This window comes from Pelophylax lessonae (assembly GCF_965119305.1).
Source record: "Pelophylax lessonae genome assembly, chromosome: 9".
NCBI lineage: Eukaryota > Metazoa > Chordata > Amphibia > Anura > Ranidae > Pelophylax > Pelophylax lessonae.
In genome coordinates this window covers 58,441,793-58,462,092 of record NC_138776.1, presented here as the reverse complement: position 1 = coordinate 58,462,092, position 20,300 = coordinate 58,441,793, and the positions used below count along the sequence as shown (strand labels likewise).

At 47.0% G+C, this 20,300-nt stretch overlaps 1 protein-coding gene across 2 annotated transcripts in view; it reads left to right on the top strand.

Moving 5' to 3' along the window:
- PDZD8 (PDZ domain containing 8) overlaps positions 1 to 20,300 on the top strand; it is an 85,113-nt gene that overhangs the window by 51,781 nt on the left and 13,032 nt on the right. The gene's annotated exons all lie outside the window — the stretch shown is intronic.

Below are 20,300 nucleotides of genomic sequence, written 5' to 3'. Positions count from 1 at the left end.
CCAATGCAGAGCTGCAGACCCTGCTTTGGTCTTGGTGACATCCGGATCCTGGACTGATGGAGCATGGGGGAAAAGATGTTGCAGAGAATGGTCTAGCAGCAGGGAGGATTTAATAAATCTTTATTGTTCCCCTAGGCCTAAATGAGCAATTAACCCTTGCAGTGTGGACACAACCTAAATGCAAGAGTTGCATTTTTATTTTTTTTAGTTGCCTGGAGTTGGGCTTTAAAATTGTGCATGACCGTAATATAGTGAAAAACGACAGTACCCAAAACTGACCGCTATAAAATCCTTTACAGCTCTTCAGTTTAGAGTTTACAGTGATTGATGGCCCTGTTATTTATTGCTTTCACTCTGACGTGTGTGGTGATGCTTGGTGTGTGACGCATTCCTCATTTTTGCATGTGTGCACCCGAGGGGTGGGGTGGGGGCTTTAAAACTTTTTTTTTTTTAATTAAACTTTATTTTTTTAAACTTTTTTTTCTATAATAAACATTATTGCTTTTAAAAGGGGGCTGATAAGCCCCCTATAAAGTAGTATAGTGCAGGTGACAAGTTTTCTTTAAGGAGACATCCAGGGTTTATTAGACCCCTAATGTCACCTCTGTTGCAACTGATCAAGCATAGATTGTCCTTGATCCCTTTATTTTCTGGCCAGGGTTTTGACACCTCTGGACCCAAAAGTGATTCTAAACTTCATGTTTTTTCTTTAAAATAACATGTTATACTTACTTGCTCTGTGCAATAGTTTTGCACAGAGCAGCCCTGATCCTTCTCAGGTCCCCTGCCAACAGTCCCGGCTCCGCTGAGTGTCCCTATAGTAAGCCACTTTCTATGGGGGCACTTGTGAGGGTTCGCTCCTGAGCCCCGCTTTCTATATCTATTGACCCAGATAGCGGGACGTGGCCCTGCCCACCACTTCCTCGTCACTGGCTGTGATTGACAGCAGCAGGAGCTAATGGCTTCCACTGCTGTCTGAGCCAATGAGGAAGCTGAGAGAGATTCTGCTCCCATGCACATCGCTGGATTGGGCTCAGGTAAGTATAGGGGGGACTGCATGCAGAAGGTTTTTTTTTTTTTACCTTAATGCAGAGAATACATTAAGATAAAAAAACCTTCTGGCTTTAGAAGCACTTTAATGCGTTTTCTCCTTTTCGCTTTTTGAGATTCAAATAAGTTGAATTTGTGGGCCAAAAACATTTTTGGCATTGCCAAAGCTATTGAGGAGGATGGGTTGGATTTTAGGGGGGTGGCATGTAAGGAATATCTTAAATTATTAAGGGGATATAGGTGGTGAGTCCAGGGACATTATCAGGGGTAAGGGATAGTATTAGGTGGATAGAAGGTGTGTCCGGGGGTAGTTCTGTTCACCCGTTGAGTTGCGATTCAAGTGCAGAAATTTGCAAATTGTGCCTGAACTTGACCCAAAAATGCACAGGACATTTTAAAACCGCACCACTAGGGGCTAGAAGGTAAGCCTAGAGACCTTAGCAGAGATAGGCAATGATAAGGGCAAAGGAAAGAAGTCTAGGGACATTATGAGGGCTAAGGGATATGATAAATGGGGGGTAGGAGGCTGTCAGTGGGTGGGGTGGGTACCAAGGGGAGAGAGGGTGTGGAAGGAATAACTCTTAGGAGGGCGTTGTCAGTGGTAAAGGGTATATATAAAGGGGATAGGAGGTGAGTGCAGGGTCCAGGAATGCTATTGCTATCTAGTTAAGTGATATTATAATGGAAAATGGGCATTAGGTCCAGGTAGGGGATTTAGAAGTCCTCTATTTCTCTCTCTCTCTCTCCCCCTCCATACACTTTTTTTTTTTTTTTTTCCCTCCCCCGCCTTCTTAGATGAATCGCCCTGAAGGGTTATTATAGAAATAGTCTTATGTTATTTATGGCAGTCAGCGGGTGTTACTGAATGCTGTTAATCGGCAGTGTATTAGACGCCTCTGTGATCCGGGATGTGTAGACTGAAGATCCTGACATTTAAGTGTTTAATTTCAGTAGAGAAATCCTGATCAAACATCTCCGCTATCTTTAAATGTCAGTGTATGAGATGTCCGCGCAGTGCCGTATGAGGGGGAGACTAATCCCTGGATGGCCTCTGATCCCCCTAAATACCATTTCTATGCTGCATCACCAGCTGCTGACTAAGAACCCTCCACCCGCTGCTTTACTATCTACTGCTGACCGAGACTCTTCTGCTGGTGGTTTTACCAACTACTACTGACTGAGACCCCTCTGCCAACCACTTCAACACTTACTGAGGACTGAGACTCCTCAGCCTGCCGCTTCATCTACTGCTGACCGAGACCCTTAATTCCCTTGCTTCATCATCTACTGCTGACCGAGACCCTTAATTCCCTTGCTTCACCATCTACTGCTGACTGAGACCCTCCGGCCCACCGCTTCACCATCTACTGCTGACTGAGACCCTCCGGCCCACCGCTTCACCATCTACCGCTGACCGGGATCCTCCCATCCACCGCTTCACTGTCTACTGCTGACCGGGACCCTCCTATCCACTGCTTTACCATCTACTTCTTACCGAGACCCCCCCTGCTCACTGCTTCACCATCTACTGCTGTCTGTGACCCTCCCATCCACCGCTTCACAATCTACTGCTGACCAGGACCCTCCGCCTCTCCTGCCCACAGCTTTACCATTTACTGCTGACGAGACCCCCCCCCCCCCCGCTCACCTCTTTACCATCTACTGGTGACCGGGATCCTCCCATCCACTGCTTCACCATCTACCGCTGACCGGGACCCTCCCATCTACTGCTTTACCATCTACTGCTGACTGCGACCCATCTGCCATCCACTTTTCCAAATATTGAGGATCAAGACTGAGGACCGAGACCCCTCCGCCCACCACTTTACCATCTGAGGACCGAGACCCCTCCGCCCACCACTTTACCATCTGAGGACCGAGACCCCTCCGCCCACCACTTTACCATCTGAGGACCGAGACCCCTCCGCCCACCACTTTACCATCTGAGGACCGAGACCCCTCCGCCCACCACTTTACCATCTGAGGACCGAGACCCCTCCGCCCACCACTTTACCATCTGAGGACCGAGACCCCTCCGCCCACCACTTTACCATCTGAGGACCGAGACCCCTCCGCCCACCACTTTACCATCTGAGGACCGAGACCCCTCCGCCCACCACTTTACCATCTGAGGACCGAGACCCCTCCGCCCACCACTTCACCATCTGAGGGTTGAGACCCCTCTGACTGCTGCCTCACCATCTACTGAGGACTGAAACCCTCCACCTGCTGCTTTACTATCCACTGCTGACTAAGGCCCCTTTGCCTGCTGCTTCACTAACTACTGTTGCCAAAGACCCTTCTGCCCCCTTGACCCCTTCCCCACTGTAACACCTTCACCGCTGTGTTCAATATATGTATTTTAGTATAGAGCACCAATTTATCATATCTGCGTTAACACTGATATCTCTCTGTAGATGCAGGCAGGTATACACTGACATCACACACAGAGAATTCAGTCACTCCGATCAGTGCAGCAAAGTTCTATTTTTTGCTGTGTCGATGTTACGCTCCAAGTCTGGTGACTCTGGATCTCCCCCTCATATGTCTCCCAGGCAGACAAGATTGATCCTGACATGGATTCCTGATTGATCATTCATCGGAATAATTTTCTCCTGTAGCATTGCTGGGAAGCGGCTGTTGCTGTCGGTCCGGATGTGGCGGTTTCACTGAGCCGATAACCGCATACAAAGCCTGTGCCCCTCAGCAATCTTCATCCTCTGTCCAACTGCTAACACGGCACATTGAGGGCACTACCCCTTTTTAGCCGCCATGATGGCAATCTACCAGATACTTGGATGTTGTATTAACCTCTTGCAGTGACTATATGGGGGATGTACAGTATATCATCATTGTTCAGCTCCCAGATGTGCGATTCAGCTCCCAGATTAGCGAGTCAGCTGGAGGGGGGGGGGATCCTGAGATTTACACAGCTCTGCCACACAGCCCTTTCAACTCAGGGGGGCCTGATATTTCTTTGCAGTTAAGTAAAATTTGCAGATCTTGTTGTTCTCCAAGCCTGTGACTGGACAGTGATAGGAGAGAAGCAGAAGACTGATGAGTCTATCTCTCTTACACTCTGCTCTCTCCTTTTTGCATATCTTTGTTAGCCTGAACTAACTGGCCTCTTGTACTTCTTCTCCCTCTCCCAGTCTGCCCTTTGCTGTACAGGGACTACAAGTGGCTGGTTACCATTACTGTCCCTGTTACATTATATAAACTTAGGGAACATTTTGGCGGGTCCTAGGATAGGCAGATTTTTCCCAGTCATTGTTTTTTTTTTTAGAGCCTGGCATACGAGGGCTCCCAGAATGATCAAGGCGGCAAGTGTACTGCTTACAGTAATACAGGTTCTCTTTACTGCACACATAGCACAATCTTTTTCAGTCCAGTTTTCTTTCGTTTTTCATATATTGTGGCCTCACAAAACATCAAAGAAAGAGTACAATTTGGTGAATTTGCCTTTGAAATACCCAATAGGCCTAAAGACAGCATTTTTATGATTGCCTGGAGTGGTGCTTTAATTTTCTGGTGCGCAAATTACCTGCAGAGAAGCAGAGCCACCGGCATACAACAGGTGATGGTGGATGAACTGTTGTATATCTTGGCTGAGCGTCTGCTTATATTTGTTCCATGTCAGTCTTCTCATTAAATCCACACGTGAGATAAATTGCTAGGTCAGGATGGGTGCGCATGGCGTGCCTATGTACATAGTGTGCACGGCGTTCCTGTGTGCATAGTCACACAGCATGTCTTTGTACGCAGTACAGTCATTGTGTCTCTGTGCTCAGTGTGTGCAGTGTGTCTGTGTTCTCGTGGGACACAGATCCGAATTTTAAAAATATATTTTCTATGTGGCTTACTGTTGGTATTACTGATATTTCCCAGCACAGTGCCCTTTCTTATGGGGTGCAGTAGTGAGTGATGCCTGGCAGACGGTGTTTAATGGGGAGTCTTGATTGTCTGCGTCCTTCCATCTGCTACAGAGAATTGTAACCTGTTGTGGCATTTTTATTGGCCTCATCTGATGATTAGCGATATTGAGGAGCAGAATGTGATTACAGCTGAGGACCTGTCATAGGTGATGCTCATCCTTCCTCTTCATTAGATATCTCTATGGAAAGGTCGCTGTCTCTGTCCTGGCTGGACTGACAGTATTCTGTTTCATTGATGTGAGAACATTTGTGTTTCTAGTAGAGCTGCACATCTCAATCTGTTATCAAACCAAAATGGATTAAAATTTTAGCCCCATGTGCGCCCCCTCTTCATCCTTAATACAGTAGAGCTGAGCTAATTGTGTGCCCCTCCTTATCCTCAGCATGGCAGAGCTGAGCCAAGTGTGTCCTTATCTTCCTCAGAATGGCAGAGCTGAGCCAAGTGTGTGCCCCTCCTCATGGCAGAGCTGAGCCAAGTGTGTGCCCCTCCTCATGGCAGAGCTGAGCCAAGTGTGTGCCCCTCCTCAGCATGGCAGAGGTGAGCCAAGTAAGTGCTCCTCCTCCAGCATGGCAGAGGTTAGCCAAGTGTGCGTTCATCCTCACATGGCAAAGGTGAGCCAAGTGAGCGCTCCTCCTCAAGCATGGCAGAGGTGAGCCAAGTGAGCGCTCCTCCTTCAGCATGGCAGAGGTGAGTCAAGTGAGCGCTCCTCCTTCAGCATGGCAGAGGTGAGCCAAGTGAGCGCTCCTCCTCCAGCATGGCAGAGGTGAGCCAAGTGAGCGCTCCTCCTCCAGCATGGCAGAGGTGAGCCAAGTGAGCGCTCCTCCTCCAGCATGGCAGAGGTGAGCCAAGTGAGCGCTCCTCCTCCAGCATGGCAGAGGTGAGCCAAGTGAGCGCTCCTCCTCCAGCATGGCAGAGGTGAGCCAAGTGAGCGCTCCTCCTCCAGCATGGCAGAGGTGAGCCAAGTGAGCGCTCCTCCTCCAGTATGGCAGAGGTGAGCCAAGTGAGCGCTCCTCCAGTATGGCAGAGGTGAGCCAAGTGAGCGCTCCTCCTCCAGTATGGCAGAGGTGAGCCAAGTGAGCGCTCCTCCTCCAGTATGGCAGAGGTGAGCCAAGTGAGCGCTCCTCCAGTATGGCAGAGCTGAGCCAAGTGAGTGCTCCTCCTCAGCATGGCAGAGCTGAGCCAAGTGTGTGCTCCTCCTCTTCCTCAGCATGGCAGAGCTGAGCCAAGTGTGTGCCCCTCTTCCTCCTCAGCATGGCAGAGCTGAGCCAAGTGTGTGCCCCTCTTCCTCCTCAGCATGGCAGAGCTGAGCCAAGTGTGTGCCCCTCTTCCTCCTCAGCATGGCAGAGCTGAGCCAAGTGTGTGCCCCTCTTCCTCAGCATGGCAGAGCTGAGCCAAGTGTGTGCCCCTCTTCCTCAGCATGGCAGAGCTGAGCCAAGTGTGTATGCATTGGGGGGTGCAAACACATAGTATGTGAGGGTGTCAAGTTCCTTGGTCGCCCATTCATTGCCAGTTCTGCAGAAGATGACTGGCTATATCCCTCCAATAAAAACAATATTTATAAAACAATATTCTGCTTTTTCAGAGCACTCCTTTAAACTGGTGACAAAGTACCCCATCTCCCTCTTTTACTGGGGGGTTCGGTTTCACACTTCTTTGCCATGTAAGAAATAGAGTTATCCTTGAAGTTTCTTTTAATCTATGCTTGTGTTCATGGTGAGCGCCCCTACAGGAGAAATCTCTGGACTGATTTGGGGTGGAGTTAGATCTCTTGCACTAGTGTGGCAGAGGATCAGCAGCTAAAAAAGTTTTATTGTGGGAATGAGAAGATAATAAAACCTCTTAAGTTTTGTATTGCGTGTGTTAGGGAGAATTCTCTTTACTTCCTGTTGCAGTGACCGCACAGGAAGTGGGGTGAAATCTTGGAAACGGCAGTGTAACCTGACAGGGCCCAACAGGTCTCTGGGGAGTGACTGGTAACCTGTTCTTATTTTCTCCTGGCTGGGAAAGGGTTAACATTTGTACAATCTATGCAACGTCTATATTTAGCCCCTCAAACACTTGTTTTGCGAAGTAAATAGGAGCAGGGCAGAAATTAGCGGCTAATTAAAGGCTTGTCAGGCAGGAATCATTACGCAGGCAGCCAGCTGGCAGAGGGAGCTGGCCGGACGATTAGCCATCATTTGTCGTGATGTCGCTGGGCGGACGGAGCTATTGGGAATCAATACTGTAACACAATTACTTTGCAGCTTGCAGAAGCCAGTATTGCTTTTCCAATAGGTCCCACCAGGGTCGGATAGATGAGTGTCAGATTCAGGGTGCAAATATTTGTCCATTCCTCACCAACAAATACTAATACCGCTGGTGTTCTTGGAGGAAGGGGTCCCATTGATACCATCAGTGTTCCTGTGCGGAGTGGAGCAGGTCCCCCAAATACCACAGGTGTCCCTCTTCAGTGGGTTGCAGGGCCTGCTACTAACTGAGGTGTTCCATAGGAGGGTAGAGAGCTAATACCACTGGTGTTTCTCGGGGAAGGGGGTTCACCTAATACCATTGTTGTTCTGTTGGGAGGGGTCGGATCCCTATAATACTGCCAATGTTCCTGGGGGAGTGAAGCATATCCTTTGAATGTCACTGGTGTTTCTGAAGGGAGGAAAGTGGGTCCCTCTAATACTACCTGTTTTATTGAGAGGATAGGGTCTCTCTGATACCACCAGTGTTCCCGGGGAGACAGGAGTGGGTCCCTCCAGTAACACCAGTGTTCTCAGGGAGAAAGGAGCAGGTCCTTTTGATGCCACCAGTGTTCTTTGAAAGAGGATTGGGTCGCTCTGATACCACCAGTGTTCTGGGGGAGAGAAGAGTGGTTCTCTCTAATACCACCAGTGTTCCTTGAGGGGGAGGAACAAGGCCATAAAATACTACCAATGCTCCTGGGGGAATGTTGCTGGCTTTCCTTAGGGGAGGAAAGTGGGTCCCTCTAATACCACTGATATTCCTTGAGGGCGGGAAGAGAATCCCTTGAATACTACTACCAGTGTTCCTAGGCGGAGGGGAGTGGGTCCCTCTAATACCACCAGTATTCCATTGGGGGAGGGGAGCGGGTCCCTCTAATACCCCGGTATTCCTTGGGGCCGAAGAGAGTCCCTTGTACACTTCAAACAGTGTTCCTAGGGGGAGGGGAGAAGGTCTCTCTAATACCACCGGTATTCTTTGTGGAAGGGGAGTGAATCCCTCTAAGACCACTGGTGTTTCTTTGGGGGGGGGTGGGGTGGGTCCCTCTAATATCACCAATATTCTTTGGGGCTGGGGAGAAGGTCCCTTGTACACTACTACCGGGGGGTGGGAGCCGGTCCCTCGAAGACCACTGGTGTTTCTTGGGAGAGGTCCACCAGTATTCCTTAAGGCTGGGAAGAGGGTTTCCTGTAGACTAGTACCAGTGTTCCTTGGGGGGAAGGGAGTGGGTTCATGCTAATAACCAAGGGGTTCTATAGTAGGGAAGAGAGAAGGACACACTTCTCCTCTAATGGCGCTTTTCCACTGCATGGAACCGAACGGTTTGGCGCGCTTTTGTGCTTTTCCACTGCTGGTACCGCATGGTACGGTGTAGGAACGGTTCGGTACGGCACGGCGGCGCTTTTCCACTGCATGGAACCGAACGGTACCGCTCGCTTAAACAGTACCACCTCAGTTGTGGTTCCAACAGGGCCATACCGGTACCATATCCCACAATCCTTTGCATGCAGCCTTGACTGTTTGTCACTACTAGCCACTGATTGGTCAGAGAATCATTGTTATCCCACCCACTTACTTTAGTACTTCTTTAGTGGAAAAGCAAACCATACCAAACTGTACCGAACCGTTCCAACACCGTACCATGCGGTACCATGCAGTGGAAAACCAAACCGGGCCAAGCAGGACAGAGTAGAGCCGAGCCGGTACTTGCAGTGAAAAAGTGCCGTAATACCACAAATGTTTCTGTGCCGTGCATCAGCCAGACGTTCTAGAAATAAAATTGAGGCTACCATCAGTGATAAGATAAGTTGCCCAGCTGCCATGCTGATCCTCCAGCTTTAGTACAAGCATGTTCTAGGTCAGCGTTCAGCATTCAGTATGTGGATGGTTTGGATGGATCTCCCATTAGGTGACATATGAGATCCCCTACACCAGTGGTCCTCAACCCTGGCCTACAGGGCCCACTAACAGGCCAGATTTGCGAGATAACTGAAATACATCCCAGGTGATATCATTTGCTGTTCAGTGATTGCAGTACTCTAGTCTGCATGTCCCCAAGGTAATACTCAAAATCTGGCCTGTTAGTGGGCCCTGAGGACCGGAGTTGAGGACCACTGCCCTACACAACCCCTGTAGTATAACAGTGTGGCATGCAATGCTTCCTTCAGCTGTTTCTCACCAGGGAAGGTAATGGATGACGCTGGGGTGAGCGGGATTATCTATAAATACATTTTCCATGAAGGATTTACGGTGAGTAGTGTTGAATATAACTGAAGAAGAAGCCTGGAGCAGATTATAAATAGATAGATGATATGGTCAGAAGTGCCTTCTTTTATCAAAAAAGAAAAAAGTGGAATATTGTATTTCCGTATTTAGAATCTGACGTCTGAATGTAGGGGGTCACTACAGACAATGGCGTCTGACTGCGTTTGCCGTGCCCCTGCCTTGCGGTAACCCTTTCCCTGCCAGACCCTTGTTTCTCCCTGGCTGAGGCGATCGTGTAAATCCGCATGTCCTGCGCTCACCGTCAATTTCCTGAAATTGAACTAATTGGTTTAGAGGTTTGTGTGTTCTAGTCAGGTGACTGATACTATTATGGTGAGCCGGACCCTGGGGCCAATCTGCTGCCAGTCTCTCCTAAGTGGACGTGACACGGCTCTGCTGCTCCCCTGGCTGCCAGCCACCATTGCCCTTTAACGATCGACAAACCACGGTGACACGAGCCGTTCTCAGAGCTCCCTCGTCTTGTCCTGCGGCTGTTCGGACTGACACTGTGACCTGAGTCCTGCAATGGCTCACATATGAGTCATGTGACCACTTACCTGTCTGCCGAGCTGATTTGTTTCTCCTCACTTGGAATTTTGTTCTCTAGGATCTCCGAAGCTCACAGGGGAACTCCACATTGTGTGTAATAATAATGCAATGCGTTGGTGATGGATGCAGTACACATGTAAATATGGAAGCCATTGTCATCTTATGAGCTATGGGGGCCTCAACTGTGGCCCCTGACCTCACCAGAAATCATCTTTACAACCACTTTAATAGATAACCAAGCCCTAGAACAAAGTATGTAATACATTGCAGCTTAGGAGTTCTTGGATGTTGTGGCTGCATTCGTTTTCTTTTTATAGGCTTTTTCCACTTTTATTATTACCTGACGATCCTGCCAATAACACACATCCTGTTCTTTTCAAAAAAGAGAGGAGGTTGGGACTTTATATGAGAGACATGGAGGAGTCGGCAGGAAAATTATCAGCAGCTTTTATTGATGCATATAAATAGAACATACATAACAGATCAAAGATTGGTAATTATAACCTCAAATGATACAAGTAAGGATAGATGTTCCCCGAATGCAATACATAATAACCAATATGACCAAATTCCAATATTGTAGAGTATAGAATTATACAAAATATATAAAATATAACAGAGCTGGAGAATCCAGATAATGGAGTATTCGGTATTAAACAAACATCATTGTCTCAACGCGTTTCGTGGACCCAAATCGCCACTTCATCAGGAGTTGATGTATGTGTATTTTGTAGTCTATAAAAATGGGAAATATGGGCATATGTTTAGGATAATGCCAAAGATGAAAAAATGTATAAAGGTATAGAATGGGGAGAACAAAAGAAACTTACATAGCAGCATGTGAGATGGCATGAAGACTGGAAAGGTCACCAAAAATGTCTCCCACGGGAGCTGAGGGCACATGGTCAGGCAAGCCGGGACAGACATGTCGCACACATGGCATGTGAGGGCTAAATAGTAAGAATGAAGGGAGCCATAAATACAGCACCGTATAAATGTATCTGTAAAGGAGTATAATAAGTATATATGTAAAAATGGATAAATTGATTATATCAAATTAATGATTGAAAAAATATATATAATGTAATACAGATGTATACGAGTAAGGAAGTATTATGGTTAAAGAAAGATGAGTGTGCAGAATTTAGGGAAAAGTATATGATAGTGAGTGGTGGAGATTGAGATGGGAGGGTGGATAAAAGCAAGCGAGCTAATAAAGTGAATGACAAGCACCTGGTGATAGGTGTGAAAGCAAGTAAGGAGAGTGGCCCAAATAGGAAAACAAGATAGTGGGTGAGGATGGGATGAAAAAGTGAGGGAGTGCAAATAATGTGCCGTAAAGTGGGTAAAAAACCCAACTGGTGATGTGGAGACAAATGGTGAGAGCAAGCCCACAGAAAGAGAGGGATGAGGAGTGGGATATGTAAAATGCAAATGAGTAGAAAAAATATCAATGAAATAGTAAAGAATGGAGTGAATGATCAGTCAGGCAAATAGTTGTGAGAGAGTATAACAAGTATTACCGGAGAAGAAAGCCCAAACAATTGACATGGTGCTCATTGTCCACCGGGGGAGATCCTGTCTAATGTGTCCAACGCCACGACAGTGTAAAAGCAGATGACCCACGGGATCGGCAAACGCAAGGTATGACCGTCCCGCGGGCTGTCTATTATACACTGAGATGGAAATTCAAACGTCGGCGCATTGGCGCCAAAATGACGTCATGCGCCGACGGAGGCGTGGCGTCGAGGCGCAGCAGTGCCGTCCACCCGATCTCCCGTGCTGGAGGCAGAGGGAGAAGGGGAGGGCGCATGGTGCGCCTCGCAGCTCCCGGGATAACACAGGGACCAACCAGAATCAAGCCAAAGCACCCCACAACGTGGGAATTGTCGCAAAGGAGTAAGAAAAAACCTGCATGATTGTAATAATGCTATTGTATGGCATTAAAGAAGGCTGATAATGGCAATATTAGTATAATAGCACCCAACTTGTAGAAGGGCGAGAGTGACTGACCTAGCATGATGGATATGGGAATGTAAATAGCCATATGCGATCAGTGATGAAAAATATAATAACTTCCTGTCGCTTCATACCATGTCTCTCCATCCCTATTCATTTCGAAGAAGGGGGGAATGGCGGGACTTTATATGAGGCGCACGGTGGGATTTGCCGTGCGTCTCCATCCCTAATATTAGTTTCAAAAAAGAGAGGAGGTTGGGACTTTATATGAGAGACATGGAGGAGTCGGCAGGAAAATTATCAGCAGCTTTTATTGATGCATATAAATAGAACATACATAACAGATCAAAGATTGGTAATTATAACCTCAAATGATACAAGTAAGGATAGATGTTACCCGAATGCAATACATAATAACCAATATGACCAAATTCCAATATTGTAGAGTATAGAATTATACAAAATATATAAAATATAACAGAGCTGGAGAATCCAGATAATGGAGTATTCGGTATTAAACAAACATCATTGTCTCAACGCGTTTCGTGGACCCAAATCGCCACTTCATCAGGAGTTGATGTATGTGTATTTTGTAGTCTATAAAAATGGGAAATATGGGCATATGTTTAGGATAATGCCAAAGATGAAAAAATGTATAAAGGTATAGAATGGGGAGAACAAAAGAAACTTACATAGCAGCATGTGAGATGGCATGAAGACTGGAAAGGTCACCAAAAATGTCTCCCACGGGAGCTGAGGGCACATGGTCAGGCAAGCCGGGACAGACATGTCGCACACATGGCATGTGAGGGCTAAATAGTAAGAATGAAGGGAGCCATAAATACAGCACCGTATAAATGTATCTGTAAAGGAGTATAATAAGTATATATGTAAAAATGGATAAATTGATTATATCAAATTAATGATTGAAAAAATATATATAATGTAATACAGATGTATACGAGTAAGGAAGTATTATGGTTAAAGAAAGATGAGTGTGCAGAATTTAGGGAAAAGTATATGATAGTGAGTGGTGGAGATTGAGATGGGAGGGTGGATAAAAGCAAGCGAGCTAATAAAGTGAATGACAAGCACCTGGTGATAGGTGTGAAAGCAAGTAAGGAGAGTGGCCCAAATAGGAAAACAAGATAGTGGGTGAGGATGGGATGAAAAAGTGAGGGAGTGCAAATAATGTGCCGTAAAGTGGGTAAAAAACCCAACTGGTGATGTGGAGACAAATGGTGAGAGCAAGCCCACAGAAAGAGAGGGATGAGGAGTGGGATATGTAAAATGCAAATGAGTAGAAAAAATATCAATGAAATAGTAAAGAATGGAGTGAATGATCAGTCAGGCAAATAGTTGTGAGAGAGTATAACAAGTATTACCGGAGAAGAAAGCCCAAACAATTGACATGGTGCTCATTGTCCACCGGGGGAGATCCTGTCTAATGTGTCCAACGCCACGACAGTGTAAAAGCAGATGACCCACGGGATCGGCAAACGCAAGGTATGACCGTCCCGCGGGCTGTCTATTATACACTGAGATGGAAATTCAAACGTCGGCGCATTGGCGCCAAAATGACGTCATGCGCCGACGGAGGCGTGGCGTCGAGGCGCAGCAGTGCCGTCCACCCGATCTCCCGTGCTGGAGGCAGAGGGAGAAGGGGAGGGCGCATGGTGCGCCTCGCAGCTCCCGGGATAACACAGGGACCAACCAGAATCAGGGTTGATCCACGGGAGATCGGGTGGACGGCACTGCTGCGCCTCGACGCCACGCCTCCGTCGGCGCATGACGTCATTTTGGCGCCAATGCGCCGACGTTTGAATTTCCATCTCAGTGTATAATAGACAGCCCGCGGGACGGTCATACCTTGCGTTTGCCGATCCCGTGGGTCATCTGCTTTTACACTGTCGTGGCGTTGGACACATTAGACAGGATCTCCCCCGGTGGACAATGAGCACCATGTCAATTGTTTGGGCTTTCTTCTCCGGTAATACTTGTTATACTCTCTCACAACTATTTGCCTGACTGATCATTCACTCCATTCTTTACTATTTCATTGATATTTTTTCTACTCATTTGCATTTTACATATCCCACTCCTCATCCCTCTCTTTCTGTGGGCTTGCTCTCACCATTTGTCTCCACATCACCAGTTGGGTTTTTTACCCACTTTACGGCACATTATTTGCACTCCCTCACTTTTTCATCCCATCCTCACCCACTATCTTGTTTTCCTATTTGGGCCACTCTCCTTACTTGCTTTCACACCTATCACCAGGTGCTTGTCATTCACTTTATTAGCTCGCTTGCTTTTATCCACCCTCCCATCTCAATCTCCACCACTCACTATCATATACTTTTCCCTAAATTCTGCACACTCATCTTTCTTTAACCATAATACTTCCTTACTCGTATACATCTGTATTACATTATATATATTTTTTCAATCATTAATTTGATATAATCAATTTATCCATTTTTACATATATACTTATTATACTCCTTTACAGATACATTTATACGGTGCTGTATTTATGGCTCCCTTCATTCTTACTATTTAGCCCTCACATGCCATGTGTGCGACATGTCTGTCCCGGCTTGCCTGACCATGTGCCCTCAGCTCCCGTGGGAGACATTTTTGGTGACCTTTCCAGTCTTCATGCCATCTCACATGCTGCTATGTAAGTTTCTTTTGTTCTCCCCATTCTATACCTTTATACATTTTTTCATCTTTGGCATTATCCTAAACATATGCCCATATTTCCCATTTTTATAGACTACAAAATACACATACATCAACTCCTGATGAAGTGGCGATTTGGGTCCACGAAACGCGTTGAGACAATGATGTTTGTTTAATACCGAATACTCCATTATCTGGATTCTCCAGCTCTGTTATATTTTATATATTTTGTATAATTCTATACTCTACAATATTGGAATTTGGTCATATTGGTTATTATGTATTGCATTCGGGGAACATCTATCCTTACTTGTATCATTTGAGGTTATAATTACCAATCTTTGATCTGTTATGTATGTTCTATTTATATGCATCAATAAAAGCTGCTGATAATTTTCCTGCCGACTCCTCCATGTCTCTCATATAAAGTCCCAACCTCCTCTCTTTTTTGAAACTAATATTAGGGATGGAGACGCACGGCAAATCCCACCGTGCGCCTCATATAAAGTCCCGCCATTCCCCCCTTCTTCGAAATGAATAGGGATGGAGAGACATGGTATGAAGCGACAGGAAGTTATTATATTTTTCATCACTGATCGCATATGGCTATTTACATTCCCATATCCATCATGCTAGGTCAGTCACTCTCGCCCTTCTACAAGTTGGGTGCTATTATACTAATATTGCCATTATCAGCCTTCTTTAATGCCATACAATAGCATTATTACAATCATGCAGGTTTTTTCTTACTCCTTTGCGACAATTCCCACGTTGTGGGGTGCTTTGGCTTGATTCTGGTTGGTCCCTGTGTTATCCCGGGAGCTGCGAGGCGCACCATGCGCCCTCCCCTTCTCCCTCTGCCTCCAGCACGGGAGATCGGGTGGACGGCACTGCTGCGCCTCGACGCCACGCCTCCGTCGGCGCATGACGTCATTTTGGCGCCAATGCGCCGACGTTTGAATTTCCATCTCAGTGTATAATAGACAGCCCGCGGGACGGTCATACCTTGCGTTTGCCGATCCCGTGGGTCATCTGCTTTTACACTGTCGTGGCGTTGGACACATTAGACAGGATCTCCCCCGGTGGACAATGAGCCCCATGTCAATTGTTTGGGCTTTCTTCTCCGGTAATACTTGTTATACTCTCTCACAACTATTTGCCTGACTGATCATTCACTCCATTCTTTACTATTTCATTGATATTTTTTCTACTCATTTGCATTTTACATATCCCACTCCTCATCCCTCTCTTTCTGTGGGCTTGCTCTCACCATTTGTCTCCACATCACCAGTTGGGTTTTTTACCCACTTTACGGCACATTATTTGCACTCCCTCACTTTTTCATCCCATCCTCACCCACTATCTTGTTTTCCTATTTGGGCCACTCTCCTTACTTGCTTTCACACCTATCACCAGGTGCTTGTCATTCACTTTATTAGCTCGCTTGCTTTTATCCACCCTCCCATCTCAATCTCCACCACTCACTATCATATACTTTTCCCTAAATTCTGCACACTCATCTTTCTTTAACCATAATACTTCCTTACTCGTATACATCTGTATTACATTATATATATTTTTTCAATCATTAATTTGATATAATCAATTTATCCATTTTTACATATATACTTATTATACTCCTTTACAGATACATTTATACGGTGCTGTATTTATGGCTCCCTTCATTCTTACTATTTAGCCCTCACATGCCATGTGTGCGACATGTCTGTCCCGGCTTGCCTGACCATGTGCCCTCAGCTCCCGTGGGAGACATTTTTGGTGACCTTTCCAGTCTTCATGCCATCTCACATGCTGCTATGTAAGTTTCTTTTGTTCTCCCCATTCTATACCTTTATACATTTTTTCATCTTTGGCATTATCCTAAACATATGCCCATATTTCCCATTTTTATAGACTACAAAATACACATACATCAACTCCTGATGAAGTGGCGATTTGGGTCCACGAAACGCGTTGAGACAATGATGTTTGTTTAATACCGAATACTCCATTATCTGGATTCTCCAGCTCTGTTATATTTTATATATTTTGTATAATTCTATACTCTACAATATTGGAATTTGGTCATATTGGTTATTATGTATTGCATTCGGGGAACATCTATCCTTACTTGTATCATTTGAGGTTATAATTACCAATCTTTGATCTGTTATGTATGTTCTATTTATATGCATCAATAAAAGCTGCTGATAATTTTCCTGCCGACTCCTCCATGTCTCTCATATAAAGTCCCAACCTCCTCTCTTTTTTGAAACTAATATTAGGGATGGAGACGCACGGCAAATCCCACCGTGCGCCTCATATAAAGTCCCGCCATTCCCCCCTTCTTCACATCCTGTTCTTGGGTGACAATACTCACTCATTGTATCTGTGGAGGATCCGTGATATTAGGACATGGACAGGGCGATCAAAAGCATTCTCTTGTCCTCATCTATAACACATAGGGGCGGTGTTTTGTTGTTTTTGTGTGTGTGGTTTTTTTTTGTTTGTTTTTTTCATATGGCGAAGGGAGAAGAGTAGTTTTGTTCATTAATTAATTGTTCAGTTTTTTTAATTTTCTTAAATTTACTTAGTAAATACTATAAGCTAAACCTGCACTAAAATTGCGGATACACTGTGCTGTGGCTAAACCGTCATATAAAACCACCCTAAATTTGGTCCTGGTAAGTAGCTGTGCTGGTCCTTTAAAACACTTGGGATGGCAGACCAACATTTAGGCTGGGTACACAGGGGTGTTTCAATTGGGCATTTGACACAGCTGAAGTGCCTGGTGGATGATTGATTATCAGTGTATATCACCTGACCACACAGGCCTGCCACCTCTGGGCGCGTGACCTGACCACAGGGCCTGCCACCTCTGGGCACGTCACCTGACCGCAGGGCCTTCCGCCTCTGGGCACGTCACCTGACCGCAGGGCCTTCCGCCTCTGGGCACGTCACCTGACCGCAGGGCCTTCCGCCTCTGGGCACGTCACCTGACCGCAGGGCCTGCCGCCTCTGGGCACGTCACCTGACCGCAGGGCCTGCCGCCTCTGGGCACGTCACCTGACCGCAGGGCCTGCCGCCTCTGGGCACGTCACCTGACCGCAGGGCCTGCCGCCTCTGGGCACGTCACCTGACCGCAGGGCCTGCCGCCTCTGGGCACGTCACCTGACCGCAGAGCCTGCCGCCTCTGGGCACGTCACCTGACCGCACTGGCCTACCGCCTCTGGGCACGTCACCTGACCGCACTGGCCTACCGCCTCTGGGCAAATCTGCTTAATCTGTGCACATCACCTGACCGCACTGGCCTGCCCGTCCGCCTTGGAGCACGTCCCCTTACTATACTAGCCTACTGCCTCTGGGCTCATCACCTGACTGCCCTAGCTTGATGCATTTGTACATGTAGGATGGGTTGTACGTTTGTGGTCCTTTAAAACACTTGAGATGGCAGACCAACATTTAGGCTGGGTACACAGGGGTGTTTCAATTGGGCATTTGACACAGCTGAAGTGCCTGGTGGATGGTTGATTATCAGTGTATATCACCTGACCACACAGGCCTGCCACCACACAGGCCTGCCACCTCTGGGCGCGTCACCTGACCATAGGGCCTGCCACCTCTGGGCGCGTCACCTGACCACAGGGCCTTCCGCCTCTGGGCACGTCACCTGACCACAGGGCCTTCCGCCTCTGGGCACGTCACCTGACCGCAGGGCCTTCCGCCTCTGGGCACGTCACCTGACCGCAGGGCCTTCCACCTCTGGGCACGTCACCTGACCGCAGGGCCTTCCGCCTCTGGGCACGTCACCTGACCGCAGGGCCTGCCGCCTCTGGGCACGTCACCTGACCGCACTGGCCTACCGCCTCTGGGCAAATCTGCTTAATCTGTGCACATCACCTGACCGCACTGGCCTGCCCGTCCGCCTTGGAGCACGTCCCCTTACTATACTAGCCTACTGCCTCTGGGCTCATCACCTGACTGCCCTAGCTTGATGCATTTGTACATGTAGGATGGGTTGTACGTTTGTGTTTCGCTTCCCAGAAGGTGTGACCATATCCTTGTATGTGACAGTCCTGTTTCCGAATGTCGCCTTGATGATGGAGTCCTGGCCGCATCAGAGGAGGGCGATTTGGTGCCTCTGTCCTCCCACTGACGAGTAATGTGAATGCAGACACAATATAGGGGAGATCAATATCAGCCGCGGCTCTGGGTGGAAGTGGCCGGTGCGCTCATTAGCTGCCTGTAGGATCCGGCCTCTAGAAGCCGCTGGCAGTGCTTTGTAAATTGCTCTCTCTGGGATGGGGGCACGTAGTGCAGAGGGGGAGGGGAGGGTCTCCGTCTGCGGATTATTGAACATGATAAATGCCAGCTGCTTCCTTTCACTTGACTCCTGTAATTGGCTTTTATTTAAAATGTCTTCATAATTGCTAAACATTTTATTTTCCTGCAGCATGACATGTGTGGAGACAAGATTGGTGGCAATTGTGTAAAGTAGATGTTGTTTTCTTGAGTGAATTGGACGCGGCGGAGATCTGTCTCTTCCCGGAAAAGATTTGGTGTGAATTATGTACGGGGTGGTGGGGGGCCTGTGTGTAGTGACAGATTGTCTTCATACAGGGGCATCCTCCCTATAATTACTCCCCGTGTGCTCAGATCGGGACCCTCGCTCTCATTTCCCAGAATTCCAATTTCTTCTTAAGATGTTAATTGGTGATACGACAACAAGAATAGCTAAGAGAGTTCGTCTGTTACGTCTCTTGTACAGTCTGCCTCCACCGCGGCAAATGGTTAGGAAGACCATTGCTGGTCTTATGTATTTTAGTGTAAGGAAATCCCTTTGATATGAAATCTGTAGGTGGAGTCTCCGCTCCTAGAAAATTATGTCCAGACAGTGGGCATCATTGTCCTTAGAGCCAGTTCAGACTTCTGCATCTCAGTAAAATGTGGCACATTGAAAATGAGTTGCACTGCAATGCATGTAAAGTCGCTGCAGCACACTTAAGCCGGAATTGGCCAGTTCAGCATGGACCGACCAAGATTTGAACCATCTATGGGCAGGTTGATTGAACCCAAGTCGATCCATTGATCGACTTGGGTGCAACTAGCATTAAAGATTTTTATGTGCGATTATTGCCAACTGCTGTAGTCGTTAGCAGTCATTTCTGCCATGAGAAAACTTTATCTCCACAGTAGGGATTCCCCCATAAACACCGACTGTGTTGATGGGGAAATCGAGTGAATTTCCTGGTTGCAGGAAAGAAAATCTCATTGCCTATGGCCTGCCTAAGGTAATGCACATACGTTGCAGCCCCATATTACATTGTTACCAAATTTGTGGCAAGTCCAATTTTTTTGGATGTTGGTAGTCCATTGATTTTAATAGTTTCCCTTTAGCAAATTGCATATTAATGCAACATAAAGTGTGTTAAAGCACTGTGAAAAATGTAAATGGGCCCTTTTTTTTTGATTTAGTAACATCCAATAAACATGGTGCAAGACCTGGTCATAGATTACGTAATTGTCTTTCCTTCAACTACTGGTTGAAGGAAAGAATATCACTTGATTCCCTCATCACCACAGTCAGTGTTAATGGGGGAATCCCTCCTGCCGAGCTATTGTGTTCT